At 26.5% G+C, this 26,488-nt stretch overlaps 1 protein-coding gene across 4 annotated transcripts in view; it reads left to right on the forward strand.

Moving 5' to 3' along the window:
- The window catches only part of Ten-m (teneurin transmembrane protein Ten-m), a 54,129-nt gene that overhangs the window by 576 nt on the left and 27,065 nt on the right, over nt 1-26,488 (forward strand). For all 4 annotated transcript variants that reach the window (XM_075821324.1, XM_075821326.1, XM_075821327.1 and 1 more), the window contains exons 2-3: nt 17,176-17,517; nt 21,698-21,911. The gene's annotated coding sequence lies outside the window, so the exon portion shown is untranslated. The remainder of the gene's footprint in view (nt 1-17,175; nt 17,518-21,697; nt 21,912-26,488) is intronic.

Raw genomic sequence — 26,488 nt, forward strand, 5'->3', positions numbered from 1 at the left:
CATCGGAAAAAAAAGCTTTCACTGGCCTTAATTCCATGTTTTTTTTTTGCTGAGCTGATGATGAAAAAAAAAGCCAAAAATGGTTTCATTATTGTATATTTGGTTGACATTCTATTCATTGAATGCTAAGAATTTTTTCAATTCTATTCTTACACATAAAGAAAGCTTTCTATCTCTTTTTTTTCTGTACAAATTCTTATATCGAAATAAATGATTGCTTCCTGAAAATAAACAAAATTTTTTTGATTTAATTTAATTCAGTTAGCAACAACAAGAAAAAAGCTGAAGAAAAATTAAATATTCTCAAACATTATTAGTGTTGATTGAAAAAAAACAACCAAGACCGAATAGATTGGTGAAAGATAGCAAAAGATGCCGATAGCTAAAGAAAATGATTGAATAAAATTGAATAAACTCTTGATGCTTTTTTGCAGTGTGTGTGTGTGTGTGTGTGAATTTATCGAAATTTTTTTGAAATTTTTTAAAAACATCAATGATCCTCAGTGTTTTTTTCTTTTACTTGGAACTTTTGTCGAAAATATCCAGGCTTATTTTTGTTGTTGTTGTGTATTCATCACCATGCTTCTTTGATTTTTTTTTTGTTGTTGTTGTTATTGTAAATTTAATATTTTTTTTCCTTTTTTAAAATTGAATAAACATAAAATTTGGCTACTTTGGCTGCTGTTCAAAAAAAAAAAGAAAAGAAAGATGAAATCACTATGATGATGTGCAAGTAATAAGATTGAACTGAAAAAAAATTTGAAATCATTTTTGAAGTTTGTTAGTTTTTTTTCATTTGAAATAAAAAAAAATCCAAATCACTAACAAGATTTTCAGTGGTAAGATATATTTTTGGCTATATTATAATCTCTATCTTTTTCTTTTTTTTTCGGTGAAATCCTGTTCAATATTTTTGTTGTTGTTGTTGTTGTGGTTGTCAATGTTTTTTTTTTTTTGGATGTTGACATTATACCTATGCCTATGGTAATTTATATATCGATAGCCGGCAATTTCTATTTCATTTTCCATCAACGAACAACACATATCAACAAATATAATCTCCTGGATTTTTATATATGTATGTGAATCTGTTTCTGTATGTCTTCTTCATCTTCTTTTTTTTAAACAGATATCGTCAATCATTGATCATCAAATTGCATATATATGATGATAATGAGTGTCGTAACAAGATTTAATCAACAACATTCACATTTTTTTTTTTTTTTGATTAAAGACGAATATTATCACAAACACACACACACACACAAATAGATGTTAATTAATAATGTACATTATCATCGCTGTTTTTTTTTCTCTTGACTTTTTTTTGCGTTGATTGATTGACTAAATATATTCGGTATCTTTCTATGTTTTTTTATTTTCTCACTCATCTTTTACACTAATGAAAGATCCTTTCTCTTTGATCATCATTCCTTTTGATTATGTAAAAGAAGGTTCATCATTAAGGTCATATCATATCATTCGGTTTCACAAATGGTTACATTTATTCATTGAACAACATGTGTGTGTGAGCGTTTTAATTGGTCAATTATTATCGCCTCGCTACGAATGTTTTTTATTTTGTCAATCCAATCCACTTTGTTCATTGCTTTGATTATCATCATCTTCAGAAAATGCGTTTATTTTCTTATCATATGGGAATCGATATCAAAATCAAAAAATAAACTTTTTTGTTGGCATTTTGATCATCAAATTTCGACCAGGTGACCTATGATGTTTATTATTTGAATTGAAAACAACAACAATCTGATCTCATTTGATGATGATGAAATTGAATGTGTTGATGATAATGATCAATATATACCATTTCACAGACATAGGCCAAATCGAGTAAAAGAAGGAAAAAAACATTTTCTAATCTTGTCGCATCCTACACTTGAAATGATTATAATTTCTGATAATGATGATGATGATGATCTTTTTGAAAGTTTCATTTACCTTTTTTTCTTCTCAGACTTTTTTATTATTATTATTATCATTATTTGTTCATTTTATCTAAATCCTTTGTATTAATTGTTTAAGTTTTTTGTTGTTGTGGTTGTTTGATTGGACTTTTATTCGTTCGTTTTTGCCTTTTAATTTTATTTGTTTTTTGGAATCGATATCATCATTTGCCATCTGTCATTTTCTGTTGTTGTTGTTTGTTTTTTCTTTAATATATTCATTTCTGTTGAGGATGTTTTATTTTACTTATCTACAATCCTCTTTTTTTTCTTTTATAATAATAATTGCTCATTCAAAATGGATGTTCATTGGAATTTGTTTTTTATTTAGATTTAATTTGATCGATAATGAATTGAATATATAAAACTTTGAATTAAGAGTTTTTGTGCCACCACCAACAACAACAACAAAAAAGCACCGACGACGACGTCGACGACATTGATGATTAACGATAAACATGTGGTATTTCGATGAAAAAAAAGGTGGTCAACAATAAATAATGATAAGATATAATAACAATAATCATAAAAAAAACGAAATTCTTTTTATCTTTTTTTTCTGTATGTGTATATAAAGATGAATCAGGCAAAATGATCTAATCTGATTTATTTCACATTTTTTAGAAAAAATCATTTTAAAATCCATACACAAATATCTATAGATTAATTTTTACAATCATTTCGACACGTTTGATTTCTTGTCATTTAATTTGTTTTGCATTACTTTGGCCATTGATATCTCTTATTTACCAAAAAAAAAATTGCCAGATGTTAAGTTACATTACTTTTTTTTCATCCATTTTTTTAAAAAAAACATATAATTAAATGATTTTTATATTCAATGACATTTCATTGTTGTTTGAATTTGTTGTTCAAAAAACAGCAAAATTTCATTTTCATTTTCTTTCAAAAATAGCTAAACAATTAGTCGTTTTTGTTTCAGTATAAGACCACCCATCCACCCACATAAGATTCTAGCAAAATTGATATGACTTTTTGTTTTTATATTTCTTATTCGATTCGTTCATATAACAAGAATTCCTTAGCATCTTTTTTTGTTTTTGTTTTTGTTTTATAACTAAAATCGATCATATAATTTGACATGCACTGGATATTTTTGCTATGTGGATAAGACAAAGAGAGAGAGAGAGGTATTTTTTCTTTTAGCTTTTTTTTCCATTCTTGTTAAGAAGATTAGCCATATCAAAAAAAATATGTATGTATTTCTAATGTTTATATTCATATTTATATTATCAATGAATCTTCTCTCATCATTTCTTTTGCCATATGATATGATTATCGAAAGCTTCTTTCTTATTTTTTCTCATCAATCTTTTTTCTATTTTTTTCGTCCTGCTCTTATATAATCCATTTATATTCATCATTTTTGATTCATCATCTTAATATCGAATTTTATTATGGATAAAAAAAAGAAAGAAAAGAATGATAATTTTGAATGAATAGAATGTTTTTTTGCATAAATATATCGCTTTGTTCTGTTTTGTTTGTTTGTTTGTTGAATTTGATATGAATCACATCGAATGCATTACGGATTGTTTTGATGATCAACATAGATGTCATTATTTATTTATAAAATAAAATAAAGCTTGTGAAACATCTTCATTTAGCAAATTGTTAATATCTTTTTCTTTCAATACTACCATGATTATGATGACAACAAATCAATTAAAATGTTTATTTCATTAAAAAATTACAAACTTCAAATTTCAAATTTGAAATAAGTTAAAAATTCATATTTGATGCTGGTATTATTTCATCAAACTGTTCAGGGGAAAAAAATGTCATTAATGTAAATTTAATGTTTGGCAAATGATCAATGGTATTCATTTCATTCCAGTCCATTCATTTATCATGTTAAGATGTTTCAAAAACAAAAATAATGTACAATTTCTTCTTCTGACATATCCTCTTTATATGGAAAGTGAGATTCATTTCTTTCTTTCGTTTTGTTTCGTTTCATTACTTTCATTTCTATCAATGAATTACATTTAGCGATGATAATCATAATTAATTTTACAATAATAATCTTTACATAGATGATTTTAATTGAAAAATGATTTTTTTGTTTCATTTTACATTCACAGCATCTCTCATATCACCTTGTATCACTCACATCGTTTCTGGCCAATCTTTATTCGGCTTTTTTTTGGCATTTTTCAATGATGCTTCTCAATGATGATGATGTTTTCTTCTTTTTAAAAACGAAAAAATAAATGCAAGCTACATTTGTATCCAATAATATAAATGATATGTGGTGGTTATTAATCACAATTTTTCACTTTGTACAAATTTTCTATAGTTCATCATATTTTATATTTTTTTTTAATATTTCTTTTTCTTTTTCTTTTTTTGTTCAAAACCATTTACATGTCACATTTATTTTGTGGCCATATCATTTGTAATTTTGTTTCTATAACATCTTTTTTTTCTTCTTGCTTCGGTATGTTTATTGAATTGAAAAACTTGATGCAAGGGAAAATTGATACATACTTATCTTATGTGTGATAGGTGATGTTTTTTTCTTCTTTTTCTTATTTGATATTTGCATCGCAAACGACATATAAGTTCATCTATATCTTTTTGGATGCACTCAAAAAGTCTAGCCGATTCGTGATATGAATTTTTCTTTTTCTTTTTTATGTCGAGCACTCACCATTTTTTTTTCTACTAACCAATGATGAATGTCTTTTTTTTTCTTGTGTGACATATTTGATAATCGAATCATAATAATTTCTATAAGTATGTATCACCAAAAAATTTTCAATGTTTGACATTTTGGAAATAAAAGTCAACCGATTTTTTTTCTTCATTCATTCGTTATTTATGACAATTGAAATAGTTCAGGGTTAGGGTCGATGGTAAACAATAATCATAATTTCTTTTTGCCATTTCAACCATTTGTGATCTAATCTTTCATTTATCATATCATGATGTCCAATTTGGTGGTTGAGGTGATTTGTCCATATTACAGTATTATCTGTACTGTTGTCGTTGTCGTTGTTTTTTTCTTCGGTTGATCTTAAGCACCCGAATATACAATTTCCTTTATTTCGGGATTGACTTTTATCAAATGACATGCATTTTATATTATTTTTTTGACAAGCTAAATGTCAATTGTGTAGCGAACAAAAAACAACAACATGAATCCAAATATAAATCGCGTATTTATTTCTTTTCTTTTCTGGTTTAGTTTTTTAAATACATCGAAATTTTATCTGTGGCCATGTGTTTTAGTCATTTATTATTATTATTATTATTACAAAACTCGAAACAATTTGAACAGCAAAAAAAGATTGAAGAGAATTTTTTTTATTTTTAACAAACAAAACAAAAAAAAACCTAAAACAAGATATTTGTCTTATATCTTGAATGTTTTTTGTTTTTGTTTTTTGGTTCGGTCTTGAATAACGTTGACATTTTTGTTTTCTTCATTCAAAGATCACCATAATGGATGTCTTGAATCCTAAAAAAAAGAAAAAATAAAGGAAGAGAAAATAAAACATGACATGTTTTATATGTTGTCGATGGATAATCTAGATTCTTTCTTCCTCTATCTCTCTTTTTCTTTCTCTCTTCTTTTATTCAGTCGTTTTCCAGATTTTCATCATGTTTGTTCATAGTAATGGAAAGAACTTGGAATGTGTCATTTCTTTTTTTTTTTTACTTTATACTTTATTCACTGATTTTTGAAATTCTTATCTAAATTGAATGTTGTATGATGATGATGATGAAACGAGACTGAAAAGTTGTCTCGTTGTTGCTCAGTTTATCAACGAATTTGTAATTAATATCCTATGTATGTAATGTATTTTTTGTTGTTGTTGATTGGAGATTTGTTATTTAATGGTCATCAATCGGTTTAATATTTGAAAGATAAAAATATTGTCATCATTGCATTTCTTTTTTCCAATGATGAGATGATTGAAGTAGAAAAAAAAACAAACAAACATATCTATGTTTTCCGAAAAAACCCCTTACATGCAATGATAATTATCATCTTAATTTTTTTTTGTTTCTTGCTTAAAATATTTCAATGACATTAAACTTGAACAACAAGTTGTTCCACAATTATACAATTATTACGAAATATATGTGTGTAGTTTGAAGAAATTTGACAATTGTGACACATGAACTCTTCAGGTGTGTTTGTGTGTTAATCCAACAGGTTAAATTTTTTTTTTTTTTGATTTTAGGTTCCGTTATAGCAATTATACAAAATTATGCAAATCAGGGTGTTGGTTTTAGTCATGACTTTGTTGCTGTTTTTGTCATTTTTTTTCCTTTTTATACGCACCCTTAATTCATCTCATTTACACCGATTTTCATTTGAGGAGAAGAAGAAAAAAAAATTATGTTCTGTTTATTTCATTTCAAACATTTATAATGGTTAGTTTCGGTTAAGGTGGTAGAAAATTAAAAAACAAAAACAAAAAACAAAAAAATAGGATGATTGTTGAGAGAAACGAAACAGAAGAAAAATAAATTTCCATTTTTGAACAATGATTATTATCCAAAGTGGTTATATGTCTTCCTTTTGACTGAGTGGATAACAAAAAAACAGCAAAATTCACCTAAAGATAATCAACACTTTGATGACAAATTTTTTCTGTTTTACTTGTCTTACCATTGTTGTTCGTAACTATGACATATCACTGTGATTGTTTTGATTTTGGTTTTTTTTTTGCATTTATAACCATTAAAATGTCGTTGTTTTTGTTTCCACTATGTCAAACAAATAAATTTCCCATGAAAAAACTTCTGTATATTATGTATATGGCTACCGACAACTAACCGTTCACACATTCGATCAAATTGTCGATCTTTATTCATTCTTCCTTTTTTTCTTGGATAAAAGATAAAGAATCAATTTCTAATTGACTTGCTATCGAAAAAAGATGAAAAATTCACGAAATATGTTGACAATAATTGTCAGGATGATGATGATAAACAGATTGGTTTTAAATTATGTGAATATTATGTTGATGAAATATCCATTGTTTTTCCATTGGCCGATAATGTCATTCATTATTAACCGAATCGTACTAAATGTCGTCATCATTTGTTGATGATGATGATTAATCAGAAAAAAATGAAAAATCTTGACCTTTTTTTTGTTGTTGTTGTTCACCCATAACATTCATCAATCTGTATGATTCAATCTGAAATTCATGCACGCAATATTTTCTTTCTTTTTTTTTATTACGCTCTCTCACATCAATTGATATGAGAAAAAAAAGATTATCTAACCACATCATCAACAACAACAACAAGAAAATTCATAATTCCATATTTATGAAAATTATGTTTTTGTCCATATCATCATTATCATTATAACTGTCATCGAATAAATAAATTTTCTTATTGACTAAATATCCATAAGAAATGATTCTATTCGGAAAAAAGATTTTCCATGTTTTAACTTGTTGAGAATATATCATCTGAGGATAAAAATGAATTAAGTTTTTCATTTGTCATTCCTTTATTGATCAAATTCTCGGAAACTTTTTTCTTTTTTGAATTAATTTGTATATCGTGGTCATAGAAATCATTATTGTCGTTGTAAACATCTTTTGTAACGTTGATAATGTTTATCAACAAATCAAATAAAATAATGTTTTGTACGTTTATTGTTTAATTTTCGGGCCGAAACAAAAAAAAAAACTTACATTATTGATTGACCATTCCATTTACTAATACATATCGACCAAACTTATCCATCGCCGTCGTCACCACCGCCATCATCAAGATGGGCAGATTCCTCATTTTGATTTCGTTTTTAGCTTCTCGCTTTTTTTCATTCTGCTTTTTTTTTATTTGAACTAAAGCAAAATCAAAAAGTCCATTTATCTTATTCTTGTTCATTCCTTGTTTTTTTTCATTTCGTTTTTCTTATTTCTTCCATACAAAAAAAAAAAATCTTCGATCGGTCCATTTCATTTCAATCGAATGATGATTTGATCGATTTCGAAATGTGAATCGAATCTTCTTCGTTCTTTTTACCAAAAATGAAAGAAAAAAATTCTACATTTGTGCTCGAGCCAAACATCATGATGATGTTTTTTTTTCGTTCTTATCACGTCGATTTCATCTTAACATCTTAAAATCCAAATGAATGAAATGTTGCTTTTGGGCTTGTAGCAAGAAAAACATATATTCTTCTGAAAAAATAAATAAAATTAAGTTTGTGATGCCCAATGGCCATCACCATACACACATACACCATTATATACAACAAATATCAATGTGCGGGTATTCACAATAATATATTTCAAAACATAATGTTTCGGATTTTATTATAAACAAAAAATCGATTCGAATCGCTTTTTTTACATATTTCTTTTCTCTCTGTTTTTACACGTAAAATTTTTGTTTGTTTGTTTGTTTTTGTTGCAAATGCCAAATATGATGGTGTTTTTTGTTACATTTATGAATAGAAACAAAAAAAAACCTGTCATCATCATCATCATTCGATAAATATCTTAACCGAACATCAATAATGATGATCGGTCATCGACAAATCCTGATCATTTGTCCTTTTTTTTATGATCATCATCATCATTTTTGACTGCTATACCTGTGATCAGAACAAGACTAATATGAATTTAATCGACTTGATGTAAAATTTTTCATTTTTTTGATACTAAAAAAAACCAAAATTTTAAATTCACTAATAACATATTTGTTGTTATTAGCTTTTTTTTATTGATGTACGTAAATCATCATCATCATCATCATTATTATGTTATCAAAAAGCAGATAAAGCACGCGAACGCATATCGAATACAAGCTACCACCGGAAGATGTTGATAATAGATTGACCGATTTCTTTTCTTTTTTTCTGGCCATATGTTTCACGATTTCGTCAACCACCGGCCACGATTATGTTTATGATAATGATGATGATGACGATACCTGGTAATAATGATCGTTGGAATTTTTGATTTTTTTTCAAAAAAAAAAAAAAATGATGTACGATCTTTTATAATAATCGATTATTATTATCATCCAAAAGATCTTATGGATGAATTACTTTACTGGTCCATATTTTATGTTGACCTGTTTTTTTGCCCATTTTTTCATATCAAAAAAAATATATATTGTTACCTCATCATCTTCTATTATCATCACCGGCGACATAAGTTTCATAGTTGAAATTTTTTTTCAAGTTTAAATGATGATAATCGATGCTTAGCACACAAACACACATAAATCCTATTTAGTATAGATTTGATCATCATATTTATTATTGACCAATTATGCAATTATACATTATATAATGTAGCCTAATGTTATATAAAAAAATTAGACATTTTCTAAAGAAGGAGGATAATAAAAAAGAAATAGTGATGATGGCGATCACACACACACAACGTCGTATACGCATATTCACGCAATTATTGGTCTAAATGACGATTAAATTATAAATTGGATATTCTAATGCCTGTTCGTTTTCAGTGTGTGTGTGTGTGTGTGTGTGTTTCTGTTTCGTTTATTTACCAATTTATGCTTATGGCAAAGTTTTTAGCATTTTTTCCCCTTGGATATTTTTTTACAACAACCAAAAGAAAAAGAAAAACAATCATTTAATGATTCTCCATAATTATATATGTAAGTTTTCAGCGACAGAAAAAAAAAGTTTTTTTTGTCTACTTTTTTTTTGTCGAGGCATCCATTCGGAGACAAGTTCTTTTTTTTCTTGATCTGGCAATGGTGATGAACATTTGGTTAATATTTCAAAACGATTTTCTTTTTCTTTTTTTGATTCATTGAATTTAAATTATAGAATTGTTAATTAGTTTCTTCTTTCGAATCATTGTTATTCAAAATAGCAACGATTTTTTGAAAAAAAATCTTAAAAAAACAAAATTTTCATTCATTTGCATAGATTTGGATCTGAAATAGGATTTCACTATACATCATGATAGAATGATTAAAATCTATCATGAATTTCATTGAAAATATCATCAAAATGTAATTCATTTCCAGTTTCAAAGAGAAAATCGGTGACATATAGTGTGACATAACTTTTTTTCCTTCTTACTCATGTCACCCATTAATAAATTAAATCTCCATATGATCAGACGAATGAATGAACAGATAATTACAAAATATATGACTTCCATTGGATTTCATAGGAATTTTGTCCGCATTTCTTGTTTGGTCAAGCAAATTTAATATTAAATTCAAATTATGCAAATGATTTTGAAAACAAAACAAAAAAAAAGTTTTTGATCAAATCAACATGATTATGTTTATCCATCCTTGATATTTTATATAACCCACATGTAAATAAAGGAGTAAATAATTTATATCTCGAAAATTTATATCCGGGAATTTATATTAAACCGTTTGAATTTGATTATATTTGAAAAAAACTCGTGTTTCTTAGAAAATTACACACTGTAATGTGATAGTTTTGTTTGGAAATAATTTATGAAACTGAATAAAAGATTTTATTTCAAAAAAAATCATATTACACAACTTTAATACTGGTTTTTTTCCTCTTTTTTCCATCGTTCATATCTTTATTGATATCCGCGAATTCATTCATCATCTTAAATCTTAAAGTTTATTTGTTTTGCTTCATTCATTTCTAATGATTTGCGTGCTTCAATTGTCTCTTCATTTAGATTTATTCTTTTGACTTCTGTACACTGTTTATTATTGTCATCAACAACAGGCCAAACATTGTTATTAAATCATCACTCTACCAAAAAAAACTAACCATATAAAAAAAATGATATAAAAAATTTCCACATAGTAATTCGCAAAAACTAATCTTTATTATATAACGACTTTCGATCATCTTCAGATTATGTATACCTATGGAAGGTACTTTAAGTTTCTATCATATTATTCTTCGGTATGCATCAATCAGAACAACAAATGGCAACAAAGATAATGATTATCATTACTAATGTGCGTGCGTTTGTCGTAACAAGCAAGCCAAAAATTTTTTTTTCTTTTGAAAACAATGTCTTTGAATGATGGTGATGAATTATAAACCCCCTTTTTTGTCTTCGAACAAAACAAAACAAAAAATGAATAATAAATAAGTTATCTTTACCTGTCGATTATTATTACCATCGTCATTATCATTATTCTTATTAAAAGTTTTGTTTTTTGTTGTTGTTGTTACTGTTGTTGACGACTATTTTTTTTTCTGACCATAATCATTTTCGTTATCGTTGATTCTTGAATATTATTACTTTTTAGATGATGATGTGATAATATTTTTTTTTGTTTGTTTGAATTGAAATGTGCAAATTGTAATGTAAAAAAAGCAAATATCTACATATCTTTGCTCTCATTGGATTGACAAGGAAAGAAAATCATCTTTTTGCCTTCATTTTGATATGAATTTTCAAAAAAAACTTGACCGAATAAAGAATTTTTTTCTCAGCTATTTTTTTGTGAAAAGAAATTTTTATTTTTCTGTCTGGTTGTCGTTGTTTTCTGTCATTACCATACACAATCGCTATCTATCTATCGCTATTTATCGTTTTATTTTTTATTTTTTTCATTGTCGTTTGTCATTATGGCTGGATGGTTAAGATAGATGTGTATAGATAAATAGGTAGATGATATGGATGGATGTGAAATAAAAAATGATTGACTATATATACAGACATCCAGACATAAATAAATGTGAATGATAGACCACATTCACATATTAAGCTTTGAAGAATCAACACACACAAAAGTGTGTGTTGATTACTTTTGTTGTTGTTTATGGGTGTGTTTATGTATAGTTTTCAACCATTATCATCAACGTAAATTCATGAATTCATCATTTCATTTTTTTATTATTTCAATTCTTTTCTTTTGGTCATTATTATTGTCGGTTAGCAATTTGTCAACTGTCATTGCCACACACACACATTCTTCTCCTTATTGATAATGTGATAATAAGATGTGAACTAGTTTAGTTTTTTTTTCGTTATTATTATTAGTTTGGAACATTTTAATTTTAATTTATTTTTTTAATATTTGGTTCGAAAAAAACAGACAAAATATTTTATCCAATGAGAACATCTTAACTACTGGAAATATTTTCATCATTCATCTCATTCTATTTTCATTGTTTTGTTATTTGACAAACTTTTCTGTTGTTTTGTTATTTTTTTTTCTCATTCTAATATAGCCTACAGATGATATAATTAAGTCATTAAATTAATTTTATGTTTTTTTGATTTTCATACACACTCTCTCTCACACACACAGGTATTTTGAAATTGTAAATGTTTTTTTTTGTTCGTTCGTTTGTTTGTTAACAATTTTGTCGATGTACTTCATTAAATTTCAATTCAATTTTGATTTTGATTATCGTCTCATTTGAATTGTTCTGGTAAAAAAAAGCAGAAGAAGAAGAAGAAGATGACAATGAACTTAATTAATATTGTTTTTTTTTCATTATTGTTATTTGATTTACCAAACAAAATAAACTAAATTTTCTCTGTTCATAATCTATATCAGGGGTGGCCAAGCTCACCCTCCTCACCCTCGATTTTTGAATTATAGAAGTGTGGCTCGCGAGCCACATGCGGCTCGCGAGCCGCAGTTTGGCCAGCTCTGATCTATATGTTTCTTTGTAAAAATTGAGTGAGAAAAAAAAACCTGTTAAATAATTTGACAATTTAATCCAAGATGTCAAAAACATTTTCTTCTTCTACTTTACTTGACCCATTTGTTGAAACCATTTTTTCATTTGAAACAACAACAACAACAAAAAATGAATGCTCAATTTTCAATTACTTATATTATGACAAATATTATCATATCAAATTTCGATACAGAGAGAAATGAACGAAAATTTTCACAACTGCAAATATTTTTCTATCGACATTCACACATCGACAGGACAAATTTTGAATTAAGAAGAAGAAGAAGAGAAAATTCCCATAATTCATTTTTTAATATTCCAATGAAAATGATAATGATTGCCAGTTGGATGATATTAAACTTTAATTGGTTTACCATCATTCACTATCTTTGAGAATCGTGATATCGATTTAACAATTTTTGTTTTCCTGGTAAAAAAAATGAAAAATATTTCATTTCAATGTGCATTATTTTCGTTTTGTTTTTTTTCATTTTTTCGATGACATAAATTTTATTCGCTTCGCTGAAATCATTTATGATGTCTGTTGTTTTTTTTTATATTTTTGTTCACATTTTACCAATGATAATAATACTTTAACAATATTGCTACATTGCAAATTTTTTTCTTCTTGATTCCTTCGTTCCATCATGAACATGTTTTGTGTACCGTGACTAAACTGCATACAAACAGAATGCGTTTAAAGTTTGGTCCGAATATTTTATTGACCGGAATTTTTTCTTTTTTTTTTTTTGTAATCTAAGATTGAAAAACTTGGTTCCAACTAATGCTATTCTTTGATATTCAATATCGACTATGTTGTGTTTTTAGATAAGAATTTGATTCTAGTATTCAAGTGCATGTACACAAACAAACAAAATAAGATGTATATCAATACACACACACACAAACATTATTGATTAATCTTTTCATTCGTCGATTTTTTTTCCAATAAAATGATTTCATTTTCTGATCTTTATTCTATACTTTTTTCATTCATTCATTCGTTTCGTTTCGTTTCGTTTCATTTCGTTTTTGTCCAAAATTAATCTCATCAAATGCCAGATGATGGCTGATGATTTTGGTGATGGTGGTTGTTGTTGTTGTTGTGCAACTATTCTCCATTATTACGATTTATATTTTCATCTTCTCATCATAATGTTTCAATTGAAATCTACTTTTTTCTCAAATGTTTATCCTACACATACACTTATTGGAAGAAAGGGATTTTTTTTCTTCATAAAAAAAATGTTAAAAGAAAATAATAATGTTGATCTCGATGAATGAAGAGATGATTGTCGTCATCATCATCGTCGTCGATATTATCAATCGATGTAATTATTTTCCATTTCAACTTTTTTTCGTACATGTTTTTTTTGTTGTTGTTGTGTAAATAGGCATCGATTTTTTTTCGCCCAATTTTCGTTATTTGAAATCAAAAAAATCTTTTCGATTCGTATCCTTATTTTGGTCCACATCCCAAAAAAACATTGTTTTAATGACGATCAATTGTTGTTGTTTTTTTGCTTATTTTCATCATTCGTCTTATTTATTATTTTCATCTTAAAGGATGTTTTTTTTGTTTTTGTTTTTATCTTTTAGCATCCCGTTCTTGTTTTTTTTCGTTCAAAATAATAATAATAATGTACACATTCATCCTATTATAACGTACAAGAAGAAGAGAAAAACTTTTCATTTGATTGAAGAATGATGATCGATTCACTCGAATGACAATAAAAAACAACAGCAAAAAAAAGTTTTTTGGATTGAAAAACTTTTCTTTTTTTTTGTTTTGATTCTAAGTAAATATTTTCATATGTTTGAAAATTGGTCAAAAAGTTAAAAAGCCACAAGAAAAAAAAAAACAAGATAACGATAATAGTTTTATCAGAATATTATTCATCATCATTATTTTGATGATGATGATGAAAAAATTATTGGCCACAAATAAATACTTTTTGTTATTTTATTTTTGTTTTTTGAAATATTGAAAAAAACCAATAACATCGAAATCCATCGATAACACATATTTATTTATTTATGAAATGATAATGATTTTGCTTCCATATTTGATGAAGATTTATTTGTTTATAATTGAGCTAAATCTTTTTTCTCTTTATTTGTTATAAAATTCTATCGTTTGAAAGTCGTGTGTCCTGATTGTTTTCAAAGTTGTAAAGATGAAATGAAATGAAATGAAGAAAAAATTGATTGACATCGATCTTTTCAATGGTTTGATTGTTGTTGTTGGCCTGTAATATAATGATGATGCAGTGCAGTAATTTTTTCCATATATATTCGAAAAACAAAAACAAAAAAATCGAAACGAAACGAAATCTTTCGTGATTTTCTTCATCATTCCAATTCAATTCATTTTATCGTTTGTTTTACCATTCATTTACCACCACCCCCTTTTCCATACATCAATAGATAGCAAAAAATAAAATCGATCGAAATAATACTCTCGATTGACATTAGTAATGTGTTCGAATACTATATTTATTATCAGATTCATATTATTCTTATGTATTCATATGAAAGCATTCAAAAAAAACAGGTCACTTATTTTTTTCTATCAATTTTAATCTGATGTATTCGTCAGAAAGCAAAGAGAGAGGGAAAAAGAAATGGTAATAAATTTCTTCCATACACCTGGGTGCCTTGTTGTGTCAATTGTTTTTTTTCTGTTGTTATATTCATGATTGGCTTTTTTTGTTGTTGTTGTTGTCGTTAATATTGTAACCCGAACACCAATATTACCGCAACAAATGACGAAAAACAACAGAAGAAAAATAGAAAATCTTGTAGATTGGAAAAAAATCAACCATGCTGAACCAATGGCAAATCATCATTTCAAATCATTTTTTTTCCATCAATTCTCTTTTTTTTTCTTTCGAAATTGATGAAAATAAAAAACTGAATCGATTCAAGTATTATTAGATATTCTTCATTTGTGTTTTATTTTCGTTTTGATTTGAATGTATGACCTTAAAACATTAAAAGGTCATAGTTTATTTATTTATTTTTTGTTGGTTGATCCATTCAAACTTATATTAGACATGCAGTAGAAAAAAAGGATTGAATGGTTTATCGATATTTTATTTATATATTTAGACATCAATATGTGCAAACATTGAATTTCATGTGAGTACACAAATATCAAATTCGTGTGTGTTTATGTGTTTTGGAAAATTCTTTCCTTTCCTTTTTCTTGCCATCATGTTTTCCTTGTCCTGTTTGTTATTTTAATCATGTTCAATCATATTCACGTTCCAGATGCATTGAATGTGATTTTTTTTTCTTCTTATTCTTGGTTTACAATTGTTATGGTTATTGAAAATCACAGTGGATATGTGAGCGAGTAAGTGAGTGAGCGAAAGAAAAATGAATTTTATTCATGTTCATAACAGAAAAATAATGAAATTATTAAATTTGTCTTATTTTATTCTTGTACGTTCTCTTTTTCATTTGGGCACCCTGTTGTAATGTTACAATAACATTCAAACAAAATTTTTTTTTGCGTTTAGAATCTAAATTGCTTATAATTTTTAAATCTTTCCATCTTTCATACATACTTCATGCTTTTTTTTTGTTCAACAAATAAAAATCACTATGAAATTTATTCTTTCTTTTTTTTGTTGATTCTTTCTAAAAATTTCCATTTTTAACAATTTCCCTTGTTTGAGTTTTGTGTTTGGCTTTCTGAATTTTTCATTCTGGAATTTGTTTTTTTTTCTCGTAGTTTATTTTTTCAAATATCTTTCAGTGTACATTTACCCAAATAATGTTATGAATTTGTTTTCATTTTTTCGTTGTTGTCATTTATAAAGAAAGAATGATGCAAACATGAAAACAAATCCCAAACAAAAATTTTTTTTCTTCTATATTTTACTTTTTATTGAACATTTACTATGTTGTTGTTCTATTTATCAAAAATCTTAAAGAAAAATGAATTTGTTTTTCCTTTCTTTCTTTAAAAAAAAGGAAAAAAAGGATTTCAATTGAATCAAACGAATGAAAAAGAAAATTTGTCGATCATTCGTATTGATTCAAAGAATAAAATGAAAAACCTAAATTCAACATTGATTTATAAGGAAAACATTTCAATTCTATTTTTCAATTCTCTTTCTTCGTTTTGCTTTGCTTTGATTTGAAAATTTATTCCGACATAGAAAAATAACCCCAATTCACCCCAAAAAGAAGAAAGTTCTCGTTTTCTTTTTCGTTTGTTATTACATTTTATTTTTGGAAAATGTTTGTTGAAGTGAATTTGATTTGGAGAAATTCTTATTTTTGCATTCAAAATCAAAGAATTGTTGATTCTTGATGATGATGATGATTGTAAACATGAAAAATTTGATTCATCAGTCAAAAAGAAAATCAATCTTATTTGTCATCATCATTTCATTGAAAATCTAATCAAATTTAAAGCAAAAGAATTATTCCATTCAAATCTTGATTTATTTTATTTTATTACATTACATTTTTGTTTATTTATTGACTGAGAGTTATTATTTTTGTGACACGTTTAATCCATAGTTGAGAAAAAAATGTCTAATTTTATTCGTTTTCTTTTTCTTTCTTTTACAGAATTTATTGCTGATCACATACATATCATCAATTGGTAAAGAGCATCGAGCAACAAAATTCCCGTTATCATCCAACATCCTTTTACTATTATCATCATCTTTGTTTTGTTTGTGTGTCGTGTGTTTGTGTTCGTTTTGTGTGTATTATCAATTCTATGTTTGATTCACATATCATTCATATTTGTTTTTGTTTCAATCAAACCGATCAAACATCCTTTATTTTTGTTTCATCTTTAGCCAAATTCAAAAAATAAATAGAAAACAAAAACAGAATAACAAACAAACAACCTACGACAATTGATGACGACATCAAATTTTATCACTGAAAAAATTTAAGCAAAACGTATGTATCACAATTTATTTTTTCCCGTTGATATGGCCTAAATGTTTCATTATGAAAACACACAATATATATCGAACAATCATTGTGAAACAATGAATAAAACACATTTGATTTGATCGATTATCCATAAGAAAAAAATATCAGTCAGAAATCTTTTGGATATTTTTTCTCATTTGTGTTTGTTTGTTTTTCTTTATATTCTGTGTGTGTGTTTGCAATCAGAATAATTCAACAAAACTAACACACACACATTTATATGATATTTCATATATAAATAATCGATTTTCAATTCATGATTCGTTTACATATTATTAGTATTTTTTTCTGGTCATGATTCTTTTTGATGATTCTTTGATTCGGTTTCCTTTTTAGCTTCATTCATATATGATGCTGACTCGACAGAAATTCTTTTTTGGCTTTTCTCTTTTCTCGTTTTTGATTATTTACACATAGACACAACAAACACACAAACACACATAAATGGAAAATGTTTCTAGATGAGAATTCGAAAGAAATTTTGATGGAGACGATGATGATCTGAATGAATGAATGAAAGTGAAGAAAAATTTACTCGTAAACAAAAACAAAAACTACTCTAGGGTGATGAACTTTATTATTTTGAATGATTTCATTATGCATGCATTGAATTATATCATCATCATCATCTTATTCAATGAACACAATTGGAATCACTAATTAATGTCCAATCAACCAGTAAAGTGTTTCTTCTGTTTCTTTATTTCTGCATAAAAAATTATCTTGTTCCGTCAATGGATTTGTTCTGCATATGTTTTTTTTCAAGCCCAATTAGATTTTCATATGATTATTGTCCGTGTATGGGATAATTGGATAAATGGTTCGTTATTTTTTGAAAATTTTGGCCACCACATGTCAAACAAGTGTTTTGATTGATTTTTTTCCTGTTCTAATATTCTAGAAAGAAATTCTGTCAACAAAATTTAGGAAAATTATGATTCATCAATCTATTTTCAGGTTTTTTTTTGATTTTTTCTTGCCAAAACCGAAAAAAAAGTTGATAATTATTTCCTATTTTTGTTTTATTAGTCAAATTTAAATTTTGCATCAAGAGTTTGATTTTCTTCATCACCATCATTTGTTTGATTTATGTTCTTTTCGCCATCAAATTCAGTTGAAATGATGGCTTCGAAATGAGAATATTCTTATTATTTGATGACAAATTTTTTCCTGTTTCTTTTTTTTTGTGTGTGTGTGTGGTAATAAAATTCTTATTTGAAGTCAAATTTGTTGAATACTATTCTGTATACAGCAATTGAAATAAATGAATTACAGATTTTTATTTACACAAAAATAGTAACAAAAAAGAAGAAGGTACCTCTCTCTCATTCGCAATCATGATTTCTCAATTGTTTTTTTTTGAAAGAAATTGTCATCATCGTTCAGTGTAAAACAACATTAACGATGACAACAACGGAAAAAAAATTTTACGAGTTTGTTTATTATCTGTTAATTTCTACTTTCATCTTTTTTTTCTTTCTTTCTTCTTTCAATTCATCTTCATTTGTCGTTTTTAGTTTCATTTTATTTTATCATTTCTAAATTGTGAAAAAAAATTCTTTCAGTTCTGGTCGAATGAATGAATGGTCTATGATAGTTTTTACCTTTTCGTTTTTGTTTCCTACTATCGTTGAATTCTGATACTGACCTTTTGTTCTCATTCATCTCTTTCTTTCTCTTGTTTATCTATTTTCATTCTATTCTTTTTTCCTTCATCCCTTTTTATCATCATTCTATTTTAATTAGCCTAATTATTTGTCATTTGTTTGTTTGTTTGTTTGATGATGTGATGTTCACAACTTTTATAATCTTTTGTCAATAGTTTGTCTGTCATGTTGTTGATAATGATAATGAATGAAAGAATGAATGAAAACGAATCTCTCTTTTTTTTCTAGTTTTGATTGTTATTCACAATATTTTTTCCATTTCATCATTATCTCACAATGGTTAATTTTTGTTTTCACCCAACCTTCTAATTATGAATGAATTTGTAAAAATTTGAATTCTACAGTAATGAATCGATTTAGCATTTCCAAATTATAAATATATTCGTGAATTTAAACACCTGAATTCCATTGAAAGTCATTAAAATGAAGAATATCATTCATTTTTTGGTAGACTAAAAAATTCCATTACATTCGTTATAAATGAATCGAGGCGAAATTTTTCAGAAAAAAAAAAATCTTTTTTTTTCCAAAAACTTTATTACGTTACTTTATTGCAAGTTTCCATCATTTTCTTCATTTCTCCATTTTTTTTTGCTGACAAAATTTTTTCAAATTTCAAAATAAAATGAAACATTTTAAATTGTCACCAATAGTTCAGTTAAGTCAATTGGTAGTTTTTATTTGCATAATTTCATCAGAAAAAAATAATGGATTCAACGAAAAAAAACAGCAACAATATTATTATTCGATCGATATACAATATGATTTTTTTTTTCATTTCTGATTGCCATGATGACACAATTTCAACTCGAAAGTTCCCCTTTTGGTTCATTTTTTCTTCGTAAAATCTAAATATTCATTATATTTTCACTCAATTTGATTGGAAATTTTTATTTGAAGGTTCACATAGATTATTTGTTTGTTTTGGTGTTTTTGTTGCATACCATCGTATCTGGTGTGTGTGTTTTTTTTCATTTCCGCATATATTTTACCACCGATTAATAATATTATTATTTAAGATTTATGAGATTTTTTTTTCTTCTTCAAACCTGACATCATTTTTTTCTCTGCAAACAACATATATACAAAGTGTTTGATTTTATTATCTATAGAATTTTCACTATTTCTTTGTGTGTGTGTGTGTGTTTGTGTGTGTTCACCCTTATCAGATATTCAACATGAATATATTGGTCGTCATCGTTTTTCATTAGAATAAAAACCATATATCTAAGAGTATCTGTGTATTTGTGTGTGATAAGAATCTGGGTAAAAGACACGCGTCCAACATTTTTCCATATACACGAGCTAGTCAAGTATAGATTCTTATTTTTTTTTCCCATTTTTGTTGTTGTTGTTGCTGTCTGAAGTAAGTGCCAATCCATGATACATATTATTGCTGATGCATGTTCTTCAGAATCTACAAAAGAGAGAAAGAAAACAGAACATGTTATTAATGGGACCACTATTAATCATTGTCTCTTTCTTATTTTTTGTTTTTTTTTGTTCTGTTTTTCGTTATGCAACATCTATTTGAATGGGTAACAAAAAGTAACTTACCATCATTACTCTGTTTAACTCTTTCTTTTCAGATTCAATGTATAATAAGAATATGTTTATATATGGAAATCATTATTCATCATATATAGATTCTTTATATTGGTCTCTCTAATGTTCTCATATTCTCAGAGTATTTGGTATTTGTCTATGATTTCTAATCAAAATAACAATGACAAAAAATCTTCGGTATTGAATTGGATAGATGAATTGATGATGATGATGAAGGTAAACAAACAGGAATATTTATTTATTTTTTTTCATTTACGTTCAACAAATATGATGAAATTTTTTTTGTCTACTTTCTCATCTTATAAACATTGAATGAATTTAACTTTTTTTCTATGTTACTATGTAACAACAATAACAACAATGGTATTTTTTTGTATAAATAAAATATGAATCAATATAGCGTTCAGAGAAAGATTCAGAGTTTGAAAAGCTTACTTATTTTTGATCCATTTTGTACATGATAATCATTACATGGCTATCATATAATCATAGTATGTTGTTTTATTTCCAGACAATAATTAATTTATATCTTTGAAATTTTCATTATAAATGGACAAAATGTTTTTTTTGCTTCAAAAAAAAATTCCCATTTTCATTTCTGCCGTTGAATCAATCATCAAATGACCATGTAATATGTTTTTTATTTTGTGGTTTTCTGTGTTTTTTTTTCACTACGAATCATATTTCAAATCAATAACATGGCAATGAAATCTTGTTTTGCTCCGTTATTTTTAGACAGACTATTCAAAACAATCAGACTGTAAAAAAACAAAATCAAATTGATTCTATTTGATTTCTCGTTAAAATAATGAATTCTTTATATCCGGTTTCATAGAACACAATGTTTGGCCATGTCAAAAAACAAAAATTAATACTGTTGTTAATAATAATTTCATTATCTTTATTTCTAGGTGGAGATTTTCATTCATTATTTTTCTGTTGTTGTCTATGTATGTGATGTTTTATTCACCTTTCACTTTCACCAACATCGACAACAATAATAATAACAAATTTGGCCAATCAAAATAATAATAATAATAAATTCTCGTACATCATCATTATCAGCATTCAACAACAACAACAACAACAACAACAACACCTACAATAATAATTTTATCGATCAAAGTATGTATACAAATAATTTTTTGATTAAAACATTTACATTTTTACACGATTCATATGTTTTTTTTAAATGAAATATGACAGGTGATATGCGTGTGCATCAGGTCAAATCACTATGACCACTAGCAGTTAGTTTTCTTCTTTTTTTTTCTTACATAATGTTTGGTTGTATGGTTCATTTCAATAAGATCGATAAGAATGTTGTTTGCCATTCGACAATTTAGTTAATCAATCGGAAATTCATGATGTTATCTATTTTTTGCTTCCGACTAATTGTGTTTATCGATTTGAAAAAAAATTCTAAAAAATTAATTTAATGCCGGTTAATTATTATTATGATCATCTTATATGGCAAATTGCGTTCAAAATTGTGAAACAAAATGATCGTTATGAATTTATTAGTCTAGTTTTTGTTGTTTCGGTTGTTGTTCTACTGTATTATTTGCATAATTGTAAAACTTTTTTTTCCATCGACCATTTCAATTTTGAATTGAAGACGATCTTAATCTTCAATAAACATTGTCAGAAAACATGATGCTAGCAATTATTAATTGGCCTCTTTTCACTCTCTTTTTTTTTCGGGTGAAATGATGACCAAATTTAGTTAGTTTATCTTATATTACGAATGTTTTTTTTCAGATTTATGCTTTCATTGATGATATGTTGAATATTTAGAACCGGAATACAGACACACACACACAACAAAAACTTAATTGCTTACCTTATTTTTTCTCAATTCAAATTTTGAATAAAATTGTTGTATCCGCATTTTGTGGGTTTCGATTTTTTTTCCTGTTGTGGCATTAGATTCATTCAAAACACTTGTTTCGATATCTTGATGCTATGAAAGATATGTTCTTTTCTCTCGTTGATTGTTATGTCGAACAAATTTTTCTTTACTTATCGTATATTCACTCTGTATTAGCATCATTTTTTGGTCTACCTAACTTTTTTTTCACTGGAAATGAAAATTTGCATATGTGTTTGTGTGTGTGTATATTGAACATTATAAAAAAAAAATTGTAAAGAAGATATCTATTTCTGTGTGTGTGTGTGTGTGCCATGATGATGATGATGATCCTATTGTGTGTATCATTTACTCATTATTATTATGATTTCAAATTTTGAAGGTTGAATTATGGTTTTAGAGAATTTAAAAAAAAAGATGTGTGTTTCTTTTCGTTGTTTGTTTGTTTGATAATATCACTCAACTCACAAAGCCTGTCATTTGTCTCTAATAATAACAATAAAATGATGATCTTTTGGGCTAATCTATAGCTGGAATGAACTTTGCCCAACTTTTTTGTATTCATTTATTTATCATTCTTAATATTACATTTATTTGTATTTTTCAACTAAATAAGGGGTGTGTATGCATATTTATTGAAATTCATCAACAAACAGTACAAATTTCTTTTTTTTGGCTGGATACAAATTTATTCACCAAATTTACTAATGGTGTTGATGGCATTTGCAAAAAGAAAATATTCATTCATCATCATCATTTTTGTAAACGATTTTTTCCTATTTTACCTAAAGATTTTTATCATCATCATCATCATCATTATAATGATAAAATTGAATGATTTTTTCTTCTCAAAAAAAAATGATAATGGTTTCATCCAAATCCAATCATAATCACAGATTATTTTACCCGAAAAAATAAAGTTCAAAAGAACAACTCTTTCTCAAAAAAAAGTCTTAGTGAAACAAATAATCATCAAACGAATAAGAAAACATCATCATTGAAAATCCTTTGAAATCATTATCACTGTGGCTTATAAATTGTTTGTTTGATTGTTGATTTATGAGAAAATTTTTTCTTCTTCTTCTTTCACTACTCTTATGTATCATTGCTGTCAAATGCCGAATACGAAATCTCTTATTATTGTCTATAGACAAATAATACATTTCGTATTTGTATTTTTGGGGTCGATCAAAAATCCGATACATTCATTTCAAATATATTTTTTTTTATTTTTTGTTGAAAAATATTTATTGCCTTTTTTTCTGGCTTCAACTTATTTTCTTTTTCTTTTCTTTGATCGGTTGATATTTATTAGGGGATATAATATATTTTTAACGTTTTTTTTTGGTCAGTTTATTTCATTTGATTAATATACAGACAATATATATTTACACACACACAAACGAATGCATTACTTGCTGAACATCTCAATCTCACAAATAAAGAATGAAAAAAAATCCATTCGAATTGATGATGATGATTTTGCTGTGATTGTCCGATCATTCTGTTTGTTTGTTTATTGAATGACCCAGAAAGTATAGACTGCAAAAGAAAAAATCTAAAATCAAAAAAAAAAAATAAATAAATAAACAAACGTAAATGGTATTGAAAAGGAAGAAAAAGAAATTTATTATTTATATACGATCAAATAACCAACATTGATCAAATGAGAAGAAGCGCCAAATACACACATAACTTATATATTTGCTGGTTACACAATTTGATAATAAGTAGCTATAGTGATTATTTTATTTTTTATATATGTTGGAATTTGCGGCGAATCTTATATATCCTTAAAATGAAAAGATTTTTTATTTTTTATTTTCATCGTATTTCATCTCATTTTCCCAATATATAAAAAAGCTGACTCAGTCACTCATTCGATTGAGTGAATGAGTGAATAGTCTTTCAACAACAATTTTGGAATTGCATTATTATTTTATATATGGAAGTTAACATGACGAAAAAACATTGAAAAAAAAAAACAAAAAATAATAATTTATTCCAAGTCCTAGTGTCCATTTTCATTACTTTTACTCTATCATTCGAATGTTTCATCTTGTTTACTTGAATTTCGAACCAAAAAAAATATTTTGTACAGCATTAGCATTCCAAGGAAAAAAGCAAAATTCTCATCTTGGCAAACATTGGAAAAAAATGAAATCATTATAAGATCAGATTTATTTATTTATATTATTTCTTACCATCCATCCATTCATTCCATTTCCCGTTGTCAATTTGAACACTTTTTTTATTTTACTGATGATTTGTTGTTGTTGTTGTTGTTGTTGAATTACCCATCCATTTTCAAACAGAAATTCAGAATTCTCTTTCTTTGATATTTCTAAAATAAACAAAAAAAAACGAAAAATAAATATTATTAATGAAATATTGAATCTAATGATGTCATTAAATTCATTAGCATTCCAATTTTTCCAAAAAAATGAAAGAAATTTTTTTCATTTTGGGAGCCAGAATTAGTTTTTTTTTTGTTGTGAAAAATATCGATCGAAAAACAAAACTGGAACCATTTTCAAATTTCTTTTTGATGAAGATGATTAAAAGGCGAAGAGACAAAAAAAAATCCATTCAAATTGTCATCATCATCATCATCATTATAAACATTTGTCACCGAAAATATTCAATCGTTTTGTTTTTTGTTTCTACCAGAAATCATCAAGTTTGATACATTTTTTTTGTTGGAAAATTCTAATTGATAATAATGATGATGATTGTGAAGGATTTTCTTCTGGCTAAAGATTGATCCAGATAATAGTTTTTTGTTTTTCATTTTTACATTATTTCATTATCATTTTTTGCATTCTGTTGATGTTGTTGTTATAAAATTGGATTGAAACAAATTGAATTTGAATGATTCTAATGTAAAATGAATAGAATTGTTCGATTGGGAATTGGAAAAAAAAATAAAGATCATTAGTAGAATCAAATTGCTTTCTCTCGTCTATAGTGACCAATATATGATGATGATGATCAAACAATCTTTAATACAGCAAGATGGTGCCAAAACAACAAAAATGTTGATAACATCGTTTCCGACGCTCCCTTTCATTTTTCTTTGAAAAACCAAATGCGATAAAAAAAAGAGGAAATCGTTATCGGAACTTGATGATGATACGTTGCATCAACGTAAAAACGTTTGGTTTTATTTATCAAATAAGTTTTTTGTATATTGAATGAATGAAATGTACATAAAGTCATTTGTTCATATTGATGATAGAATGATTTTGTACCATTCATTCATCAACATATAAGATATTGACGATGAATGATAGAAAAAAAATTTCAATAATGATGATTATGATGAAAATCAAATTGCAAAATGTTTGTATTGAAATGGAAAATTTTTACAATTTCAAATAACGTTAAAAACGTGCACAAAATAATACAAACAAACAAACAATAGTACAGTTGGTTAACATTATTATTATTATTCTGTGAATCAGGCGGTGAAAAAAAAGTCTTGATAGATTCATAAAGCTAGAAAAAAAAATTCATTTTTATTCTTTTTTTTGTACTGATCTCGTTTCAATACTGTTATGAAAGAAAAGAAAGCAAATTTGAAAATTTTCCCGAGTAAATTTACACTGTACTTCGATAGATATGCGAAAGATAATAGAATTATCGTTGTTCATTTTATTCTACATTTTTTTCCAGTCTTTCCATAATCATCATCTGTATTCTTAACAAACGACTTTCAATTTTGTTCCATTTCTTTTTCTGCCTTTAGAATGAAAAAAATGTGGCGCCCATGTGTGTGTGGATACATGTGCATCCATGTTTATTATTATTATTATTATCAAAAATTGTCCTC

Source organism: Dermatophagoides pteronyssinus, unplaced genomic scaffold, assembly GCF_027571235.1.
Source record: "Dermatophagoides pteronyssinus isolate colony J.1.1.1.1 unplaced genomic scaffold, Derpt_VIB-CSIC_2022.12 sq0009, whole genome shotgun sequence".
Taxonomy (NCBI): domain Eukaryota; kingdom Metazoa; phylum Arthropoda; class Arachnida; order Sarcoptiformes; family Pyroglyphidae; genus Dermatophagoides; species Dermatophagoides pteronyssinus.